At 36.6% G+C, this 11,786-nt stretch overlaps 1 protein-coding gene across 1 annotated transcript in view; it reads right to left on the bottom strand.

The window, feature by feature from the left end:
* CLNK (cytokine dependent hematopoietic cell linker) overlaps nt 1-1,976 on the bottom strand; it is a 500,537-nt gene extending 498,561 nt beyond the window's left edge. The window contains exon 1 of the mRNA XM_044063521.1: nt 1,935-1,976. The gene's annotated coding sequence lies outside the window, so the exon portion shown is untranslated. The remainder of the gene's footprint in view (nt 1-1,934) is intronic.
* Between the last annotated feature and the right edge of the window lie 9,810 nt (nt 1,977-11,786).

The following is an 11,786-nucleotide window of genomic DNA, read 5'->3' as shown; positions in this document are numbered from 1 at the left end:
ATCACTTTTAGTTTGATTCTCACACAACAGATGAAGGCATACTCAGTGTAGCTGATGCAAATTAAATACAATTCATTGAATGTATATATATTTGGTATTAAATGCATCATCCCAACCCCAATGCAGTATTACTGTAACAGTAATTTGATAACAATCTTATCCGAAAATGTCACCTGTTGCTCATTTCTGGTCTTTTGATTTCTAGTTTATATTATTTATTTGCTAGCTACATGATACTATTTACTCTCTGTACTTCTCTGTTACATTAAAAGTTGCTTAGACACTTCATGATACATTTATTCTGGGGCATTTTTTAATTAAATTTAAATTAATTTTGTAAAATACTTTCATATGAACTTTGTGCCTTATCGCCAGGAATATGGTGGAATACGATACTTTAATGTGTCAGCCAACCCAGTTATTTACCAAATGAAAAATAAGGTCTAACTAAATGTACTTATGCTTCCTGTTTTGATACTTACAGTATATTCTTGTTATGATACTTGGACAATACTATATGCAATGAATTGCAAAAATGTTTTTGGATGTTTTCAATAGGAGCAGACTTTTTTCCATTCTGTACTTGAAATGTGTAAGTACTGCTTTTTATTAAACCCAGTGTCCTTCTTCATTTCCATTATTCATATCTCAAAATATAAATATTGCAACCAGAACATAAATCTTAATTTAGAACTATAAGCGTGAGTGTGTGTGTGTGCCTTCCGTGGAAGGTTAGGCGCCGGGCTGGCAATTCGACACCATAAAACTCCACTGCCAATCATGTGCAGACAAGTGATCCGCTGTAGCGACCCCTAACCAGGAAAAGCCAAAAGAAGAAGAAGAACACATAGAACTAATTAAATTCTAAACTTAATATGTTTGTGGTTTCTTTGAAAGTAATACAAGTATACAATTATATCAGCTTTCTTTTTCAACTGATGAAATATTATGATTCTGACCCAGGAAAAAATCATTGCACCTTTGGATAACTGAAGATATGCATGAGGAAAACTGCTTCTTATAAAGCACACCTGTACATTAAATATGAAGTGTTTACTCTGATTTACATAAATGATTTTAGTGGTAATAGCTCTGCATTTTACAGTTTATTTTGGTTAAGCAATGGGTTTCCCTAGGCTACTGACAGCTGTATGGCTTACTGTGATTAGTTCTTATAATAGAAATGACTATTTAAAGGGAAATGTGTCTGCATAACCTTTGAAGGATGAACTACAGTCCAAACTTGGAAAAAACACTTTCAACAACACATGATCATATATCGTATCTTAAAGATAAAACAGGCTCTCAACCCTAATCTTTATAAATGGACTCCATGGTGGCGAATACTCTCACTGTCAAGTGTAGAAGTGTGATTAAAAGATTCAAGAAACAAACTATTGTGCCTACATAGCAACAAGATGTGGAAGCAGTAACAATGATGATGATGACGGAGATGTATAGTCTATGTGGTGGTTTGGATGTGACAAATTAATTTGTAAATATTTTGTCATGTAAATGTATATTTCCACACCCTTAATTTTACCTCTTGCAGATATGATGCAATTACTAAAACAAAAATGAAAATAAAAATACATTTATTTTAAATCAGATTTGAAGCTGTACCTGAACATTGGGTACTGCCATGATTATTTAACATATGCTTTCTTCAACCACTATTTGCCATAAACAACATATATCCCATAAGAAAATTGAATTTTCCTTCATTGTTACTGTAGGTGGAAATGAACACACTTTAATTAGAACAATATGCCAATACCTTAGCAACAAAGCTGTTAGCTCCATCTGTAAGGCATTATCGAAGCTCTTGAGATATATTATAATGACACATCTGTGAATGCACTTGTTTTTTTACCACAAAAAATAAACATAACATTCAAAATAGCAGCTCACACACATAATGTTGAGAACATTACCTGATACTTGAAAATCTGTGTCAGTATGACATTGAGATGGTCTATAAGAAAACAAAACATTATAATATTAAAACTGAAATAAAGAATATAATGTGCTTGTTTTAAAATATAAACATGCAGATAAAGTATAGATATACCAGGAAGCAATCTTCCAAAGATTAATGAAACTGTAGGATGCATTGCAATACAGAATCTGTTTTTTTAGTTTTTAATTGTTTTTGCTAATGTATTTTAGATTAAGAAAACTTTCTGAGTTACATTACAGAAACTTTATTTAAATGGTTGTTTTTTTGTTCAATATATTGTGGATTTTAATCTGATAATATTGAATTAGAACTACTGTCAAGACAGGGTTTTTTATCTGTTGTTGATTCAGCACAGTTCACCATAAAATATCTATATCACAAATTTGCACAAATATTTCTGCCATGATTATTAAGTTAATTTCCATTTCAAACATTGAACAATACAAATATGATACCTAACAAGAAATAAGGACATTTGTTTTTATGACAAGACTCCTTTCTCCAGTTGAACAATTAATGGCCTGACAATTCGCTCCACAATGTCATCTTTCACATGTAATTAATAATTTTCATATATGTAATTCTAATATGCTGATGTTAAAACTGGCTGCAAAAGAATCATGAGAAGAATAAAGCAATGTATGATAATCCAATGGTCAAAATGGAAAAGACGGAAAACTCCAAAAAATAAACAGAAGGAAAAAAGATCAGTATATGGTTAATATGAAAGATCGCTGCCCAGCACACTTGTTGAGAAGGGGACAGACCTCCCATAACACAATTAAATGGTCTTCTGTAATATATTCTTAATAGCAACACTGCATTCCATGGAGTTACACTGCTGTGATGCTTTTACTATCAATGTGCTATGCTATTATTTGTTGCACCAGGCTGTATTTGATGCTATTGATTTGTCTTGCTCCAATTTTATATACTTTTTTGTCTGGGTTGTGATTGAATATGATCAATAGCCCAGCTCATCCACTTGGTTATCAAATTGTAAAATAAATAAAAATAAATAAAATAAAACTAATCACCTCTCTGTCTCTCCAGATCCATTCATGGTACAAGCATTGTACAACAACCTCCCTTTCCAGCTCAGGACTTTCTTTTTCAGACTTTCCAACTGCATTTGCTATAGGAGTGCTGAAAAAGGATAGTGACTTTTCTGGAGCAGTAGCGTGGTGAAGTAGAATTGTAATAAGAGTTCAGGTTTCAGTGGTTTGTTAGAATGGTGTTAATTGTTTAAATGCAGTTTACAATTGCTCTGTTAACTAATTTAATATGAACTCTTATAAATGTAATCATTTTGTTGGAGTCACATTTTTTAAAATGTCTGTGTAGAAAGTATTAATATTTTTCAATCAGTAAACACCAGGGGTACATTTTTCTAACCTAAAGATGCCAGGTCAAAACATAGATATACTTATTTCAAATGTGACATATTTCTTAGTAAAAAAATGTCATTAACTATTAAGAAATAACCACAACTCAGCAATGCAGTTTATTTAAGGAACTCTACTGAACCCATAGTGCAGATTGCAATCCATTAGCTACATTAATATGTACAACCTTTCACAGGAGTTTTGTTAAATTTCACTGGCTCAGAAGTAATCCAGCTGTCTTATTAAGCACATGTATAATGGTCTAAAACTGTCTATAACTGCATCCTTTAGTTTGGATTAATTTGCATCCCTCTGTCCTGAGTTTCCATATGATATCAGGCCTTCACAGTCCTCTAGTCTCCAACACAACTCTCTCTTTCCTGTTTGTAATCTTTTATTACTCTTAGCAACTTATTACATACTGTTCTTAGTTTTTCCTCAATGCCAGTAATCCCTCTTCATATCTCAGAACAATATGCTTTTATTTACATTTGTTGATCATATTTGCCCCACTAAGTATAGTTTGTCTTCAGGGAAGACCTGAGATGGTATTCATCATAACTAGGGGAAATTCCACCAGCCTGCCAGGGCTGTGACAGGGGTAATGCAGCTGTGCTTCCTGAGTGAAAAATGAAGGATTCAGCATGGTATTTGCACGTGAAACTGATGCTGAAACGTGTGCTGTGAAAGACTCTGTGGTGGAGGGGGTGTTTGTCACTGAGCTGGGATGGATTGCCTGCCGACACCATTTGTGAATGATTGATTTAGTTGATAAGTTTAGCATTAGTGTTAAAAGTAAAATCCTGGGTGAATTTCTACCTGTGCAGTATGCTTCTTTCTGTTGGTGTTTCTTTTTGTAATGTCTTCAGGACAGCTTTATCCTCATTTGTCCACTGAGAATGTGAACCACGACAACTGAACTCTTTAGGTTAAGGGGACAAGAAGCTGAGTGCTTTCCCATCATGCCTCTCACTTATATTTGGCTGCTGCAGTTGGAAAGAGTGATGCAGTCATGGGCAGAGTGAAAAATATTGTTTTTTTCTAGAGAACAAAATTGGTGTCAAAAATGAATTCAGTGCTGATCACTTCTGTTGATAGTCAGTTAGGATGCTATTGTTAAACCTTTATATTTTACTGTTCAGCAAGTGAAATATCTGATTTGTTTGGACTCTGAACTATTTCTGTGTATTATGTTAAATCAGTTTTAATGGGCAAAAAATATATTAACTTGTTTAACACAGAAATTAATATAAGTCCATAGAGAGGTTTTCAAGTGAACGACTCAACAAACCAAAATACCTTCTTTTTTACAGTTTAGAATAGCTGTGTTATAAGAGGATGATATCCATTCATCTCTCTCCTTTTTCTTTTAAACAAGTTTATAAAATTTATAAAACTTGATTCATGGGGCTAAAATAATCTGCCTGCTCATGTGGGGAATGCTGTAAATGTGTATAGGTGTAGAGATGTTTGACAATATGCAAACCAAACCCAAGTAATTTTTTTGGGGTTTCAGGGCAATTATTTTGCTAAATGATGCTGTGATTCTATGGGAAAATGGGACATGATACATTTAATTGTAAACAATTTTGACATTATTTTGGCAATGCAACTCAGTTTTTATCTAATTATTTAGTTACTGCTTTTATACCCACACACAGCAAGAATAAAGTGCAAATACTGTTGAGTATGTGGATCTATTACTATTGGTAGTGCTATAGTTTCTATTTTTCTATAAGTGATGGTACTATGATATCATTAAATAATTAAGAAGAACTGGGGGAATAACATAGCGTTACAAGATTCTGACACTGTGTCTGCGGAAGCACCCACTTCTGATAACCACAATGTTTGTTTTACTAACAAGTCTCATAATTAGTCTAATGATCAGAAAGGAAAGTTGCTAAAAGGATCAGTGTAAGAAAATAAAAAGAAATACTCAAAGCTCTCAAAAATAAAAATAAATCAGAGATAGCATTGTCATAAATTCACTTAATGTGACTCATATCTCTCAAGAAATAGAAATCAGTGACATTATTTGCAAACGCTTGCTTAATGTGAATAGTACTCACTGTATTCTGATGAGACTTCTAGTTATTTAATAGGTTTCTGATGTTTCCTGTTATATAGTTAGTTTGCTACAAACACAGACTGTTATGGAAGACAGATTAAAAACTCCTGAGTCAGTATGAGATTATGCTGTTCTTTTGATGTAGGGATTAGATGACAGCTGTGACATTTCTTTGAAAACTAATTCATCTTTTTATTAGGCTATAGATGTACGTATTGTAAAACCAGGTAGGTGCTCAGTTGTTGATATACTAAGCAAATGACTTTCTTGCTTGCTGTTTACCTTAGTTGTGAATAAGATATGACAATGTATTTCTCAAAGACTGGATAATGGACAATGTTTTATTGTAGATTCTTTTCTGTCTGTTATATGTATACTGATGATCTTATCATATTGGAGGGATAGGATGTGAATGCCTATAGCAATGCCAATAGTTTAGTGGGTTTGTTTTGAATAAAGACAAATGTCTGTGATATGGGTACACTTGGCTTGGGATCCAGAGTTTACTGCTCAGGAGGAAGACAGGATAGAAATGGTGCTGGAATTGTGGTGAGGGAGAATGAGGGATGTCATTGGTATTAGTGACAGACTCATGGCAATCAGACTTCATTGTAAGGATAGGGCATTATTCATAATCTCAGCCTATGCTCCACAGTAGGGTTGTGATAGTGAGGAAAAGAGTGCATCCAGACAGCAGTTGCAGGACCTACTAGATAAAGCAGGACAACATGAATTGGTGTTGATAATAGGTGACCCAAATATACATATTGGGATGGACAGAACATAATATGAGGATTGCCTGGATCCACATGGGGTGGACAACAGCAATAAAGAAGGAGAAACCATTCTGCACTTCTCCTTAGCAAGTGGCTTGATGGTGGCCAACACATGGTTCAACAAGAGAGACAGTCACAAGATCACATGCAAGAGGGGTAAACATACGAATCAGGTAGACTTCCTTCTAGTAAAGAAAGGCATTGGGGTAGGATCAGTGAGTGCAAAGTCATCCCCAGTGAAATATTTGGCCCACAACATAAACCATTGGTTGCCACAACTGCCTTTAAGCAGTGGTCAGAGAAGGTTCTAAGGTCAACATGACAGACAAGGTTGTAGGCCTGGAAATTAACTGGAGGGAAAGCACAACAGTTAAAGGAATTATTCAGGGGTCTAGCACCTCAATAAGAACAAAAAAATGAAGTTAAAGAAGAACAGCAGTGCCTCAAAACAGCATGTGCAAGGATTATAGACCAGAAATGTGGCTGAGCCAGATATGCTAGCAATGAAAGCTGGTGGTGGAATGCAGAGCCAGATATGCAAGCAATGAAAGCTGGTGGTGGAATGCAGAACTCCAGTAAGCCATTAAAAGAATGAAGGAGAGCAGGAAAAAGTGGGAGACTGAAAATACGGACCAGGCTAAGAAGGAATGCTAATTAGTTAAAGACGCTAAGAGTAGAGTTGCAATAGCAAAGTGCAAGGTATCAGAGGCTCTTACAAGCTTCTGGAAAGTGACTCAGTAGATGGCACAAATAAACTATCAGGTTGCAAGGCAATGATGGAAAGATAAAGAAGAAGATAGTCAGATACCCTTTGTAAGAGATGCCAACAAGAACCTGCTGACTAGTTCATAGGGCATCAAAGGCAGATAGAAGGAGTATATCTAGCAGCTTCTGAATGAAGAAAACCCTTTAAAAGCTGCACTACTGCAGACACAGCTTATGATATAAGAAGAAGAGGAGCCCACCCTAGAAAAAGTAAAAACAACGCTAAGGAAAATGATGCTGGGGAAAGCAGCAGACCCAGATGATGTCAGAGCAGATATGCTCAAGATGTTGGGCGAGATGGAGGGAGAAATGGCTCCTGAAGGTACTCATAGTTGTATGGAGAGAAAGGCATATCACAGATGACTGGAGAACAAACATACTGTGGGCAGCATAGAGGTATCATACTCCTGTCACACTGAATGAAAGTTCTGGAGAGGATCGCTGATAAAAGAATATATCAAGTAGTTGAAAGCAGGTTGAGTGCCGATCAGTTTGGTTTCAGATTGGGATGCAGAAAAACTGACCTGCTGCTTGCAGTGAGACAAATAGTTGATAAGAAGTGGAAGATGGGGAAAGACTCCAACAGACCATTCCTAGACTTGGAGAAAGCATATGACGAGGTCCAAAAAAATCTGATTTGGGCAGTTGTGCAGTTGTCTGAAGTTGTAGGAACCTTGGTAGAATTAATGCTATGTACAAGGACCCAATGACTCAAGTAAGAAAAGTGTTTAGACACACAGATGGATTCCAGTGGCAGTAGGTGTGTATCAGGGTTAAGCTCTGAGCCCACTGCTGTTCATACTGGTGATAGATTAAATTAACAAAGAGGTTAGAACGTGAAATCAACAAAGTTGCTGTATGCAGATGATGTGGCATTACAGACAGGCTCTGAGCAAGAAATTCAGCAAAGAACAGGGAATGGAATGCAAAACTCAAGACACATGGAATGAAACTGAGTACAGATAAGACAGCTGTAATGGCAGTAAACTGAGAAAATCAGAAGAAACTAAGAGCTGAGATAGAAGGGAAAATAGTGGAACAGATTAACAATGTCAAATATCTTGGAGGGTGGTTGAGGAGAAGAAAAGTCTGAATGATGGGGTGAAAGGCAGAATCAGAGGGGTTGCAGCCAACTGGCACAGCGTGTCAGTGGTAACGGATGACAGAAGAATTACAAAAAAGCTGAAAAGTAAGATGTATAAATCAGTGGTGTGACTAGTTCTACTGTATAGTACAGAAACCTGGGCAATAATGACAGAGCAGTTGGGAAAGGTGGAGGTGATAGAGATGAAGTGCCTGAGATGTTTGGTAGGATGTATAGTATGGAGCAGATGAAGAAATTAAGATGTCAAAGCAGAAGCCAAAGTAGCTCCAAATGTAGTGAAGATCAAGGAGAACAGATTACAGTGGTTTGGGCACATGTGCAGAAAAGCAGAACACAATCTGGTGAAAAAGAGTTGGACAGACTGGAAGAAGGCAAGAGGAAAGGAGGGCATCCAGCAAAGAGATGGAGCGAATGTGTGACAGAAGATCTGTGACAGTTGGACATGACTGTCTAAGAAGGTACGAGGGTGGCATTTAATCAAGAGACAGATGGTGACAGTTGACATGACACCTGGACCTCAAACAGAAGATGGGAAAAAGAGGGTTGATGATGATGACCTGGTATGGGATTACTGGTCAGAGAGGTGGATATCTTTTTTTTAGCAGTTCCATAATCTGGCCCTAAGGAAGTTTTCAAGGTTGGTTAGCTAGAAAAGCTATGCAAAGGACAATCTTTATTTAATATACAGAAGGACTAAAACTCTCATTTAGAAATAATGTGTGCTTTATTAAAACTGTCCTTCTCAGTCAGTTTTTGTGTTTGGTAAGGGTTGCCAGTCTCCCAGATGACTTGGAAAAGATGATTTTTTTCTTGTCTATGGGGCTGTCATTCAAATTCCATTAATTGGCAACAGTGAGTAATTATTGTAGTAACTAGGTCTTCAGCTCATTAACCTTGTAGTGTACTTTGCTTAATTACACTATATTTTATATTTTGCACACACTGAGATGCTCCTACTGTTATTACTATGGCTATTACTCAGTTTGGTTATCATGGTAATGTCTCCAAAACACTGGTGGATCATGCAAATGGAAATTATACTTCTGCTTGTTTTGTAGGAGAAGAATATTGGAGATGTTTCTGGAACATCAGGAAAAGACAATGATGAAGTTTTAAGAAAAATAATGTATTTATGGGATAAAGATCAAGGAGGGTGCATGTATAGATATAGTTATTTTAATGGAAATATTATACATATTTGTGTATTTACATGGTTTTCTATTATATCATTAGAATGTTTTTCATCCACAATCTAAATCTATATATTTTTGCATCGCTGCAATACATTTTAAATTCCATAACCCTTTTTACTAAATGCAATAGGATCTTTGATATCCATGTGAGTTATCAACTCAGGCATCTCAGACCTTGGCATAATACTTATTTCAAACTGAATTTAACTTTAAGTTATTTATTCCTTAACCAGTTTAACTGAACTGATATTCAAACCTGTTCTAGCCATAGCCAGGCTATAAAAGCAGGGATCAGTACAATAAATTAAAACAGTCAATAAATTAGCATGTTTTTAAAAAGATGAAGAAATGCAAAGTACCCAAAGAAAATCCACAGAGACACAGATTACATATAAACTCCACGCAGTCAGTGATCTGAAATCAGGCTTGAGCCATAGCACTGTAAAACAAAGCTCTTAACCCCTAAGCCATCACACTGTCCTGAGGGAGAAATCGTAATCACTTATCACTGTACTGCCTTGATATGGTTTATAGCATGAATTCTGTTTATAAACAATACATGGATATAGATCTTGGAGTCAACACATGTAATTAGCAGGGAGTCTGGGGGTGCAGTGGGGTTCACCCCCCAATGTTGTTAGTTTCTTTTTTTAACTTTTCAGAAAATTGATCATATGATCTTGTCCATATGAAATTTAATGTTCTGAAAAGTTGATCACCTAAACTAGATCTATATTATACATATGTATATATGTATATTACACACACACACACACACACACACACACACACACACACACACACACACACACACACACACACACACATACACACACACACACATGCACACACACATGCACACCCACACACACACACATTGAAATAAAAACAGAATACTTAGATAAGTCTAACATTGCTGTAGATCAGTCTACATATCTCTTTAAGAAAGCTCCTGTGGGCATGTACTAAGTCTATTGATTACTGAGCATGTGCAGGGACAGTGTGCCATTTTGTAGTTAGCCGTTAGGATGTAAGCATGATTGTGTGTAAGCTCTATCTGTTAAACAGTTTGTTTATGTTTTTTTGATGCTGTTATCCATCCTGGTATGTTTTTATGTAATAAAGCATCTTAAACAAACTAGCCCACCTTGCCTGTCTTCAAAGTATAAAGGGACATTATGTCAGAAGTGGTATGTCTAAAGGACATGGTGACAGAAGCAGCATATCTAATGGGCAGATAGAACTCCGGTTTCTCTACTTTGAGCTTGAATGGTATGTACAGAAGTGAACCATCCCTGCTAAATGTATAACTTGCAAAAAAGTGGTCAGAAACAAATTTCTAATGTTAAAACTTGCTCAGCACTACTTACTATTTGCAAAATATGAAATGAAGCACACAAACCACTCTAAATGGTATTAAAATAAGTTGAAATGTCGGATATTGCTAGAGGTATTCAAAATACTAAGGGAAATGTCTGAAATAAAGTCTGAATTGCATGAAATTCTATATTTTTCATATTTACTGAGGCTATCCGAGTTATCAGAAGTGTATGAAGCTGGCATGTTTGTGCAGTGTTACAGTAAAGTTGTTTCGCAAATACAGCTATTTCATAGGCTCATAGGTTCATAGGTAGGTACTAGGCTATCGGCCCTGGGGCCTATACAAGCCCAGCCAAAAAGGTACCCTGGCTTTTGCCACCCAAGAAAATTATTTTCCTGTGCCACTGTTGAGCAGAGCCACAGAGGTGATCCCCGGGGTGAATTTCCTATTTCCCATCCAATCATCAAGATTTTTCTTGAAGAGTGCTAATGAGGAGCTTTGTTTGATATAGATAGGTAGTTTATTCCGGAGTATGGGAAGTCTCTGGGACAGGAATCGATCCCTCCGGCATGTTCTGTTTATTGTGGTGACAAGGTTTAGGTCTCTAGAGCGTGTAGCTCGGAGGGATTGGGATTTCTTTACGTGGAGCATGTCCAACAGCTCTGGGTTTGACATAGCTTTGTATGTTAGGCAGAGATCACCTCTGAGTAGGCAATATGCGATGGAGTAAAGCTGGAGTGTTTTGAGACGGTCTGCATAGGGCATCTGTTTGAGGCCAGTAATTCTCTTTGTGAGGTATTTCTGCGGCCTTTCCAGTTGTTGTAGATGTCTTGTGAGGTACATACCAAAAAGGGTGTTGAACTCTATAATGGGTCTAATGAGTGATGAGTAGAGGGGAACAATGACCTCTTTTTTTCTGGATGAGAAACCTTTTGTGATGAGGTGTGCCATGTAGAAGGATTTCCTGACTAGTGTGGCGATGTGATTATCAAAGCAGAGACTACTGTCCACCTGTGTTCCAAGGTCTCTTATCACACTTTTGGTGTTAAGTATACTACCACCTATGTGGTAGTTCATGGGTACAGAGTTTTTACCAAAGGGTATGACAATGCACTTTTTGGCATTGAGCTTGAGGCCATGGCTTTGACACCAGGCATCTGTCTCAGTGAGGCCCTTTTGTAGGATGTCCACATCGTTAGGAGTTTTGATT

Source organism: Protopterus annectens, chromosome 2.part1 (assembly GCF_019279795.1).
Source record: "Protopterus annectens isolate FY-2018-M chromosome 2.part1, PAN1.0, whole genome shotgun sequence".
Lineage (NCBI taxonomy): Eukaryota > Metazoa > Chordata > Ceratodontiformes > Protopteridae > Protopterus > Protopterus annectens.
This window is presented reverse-complemented; position numbering and strand designations above follow the sequence as displayed.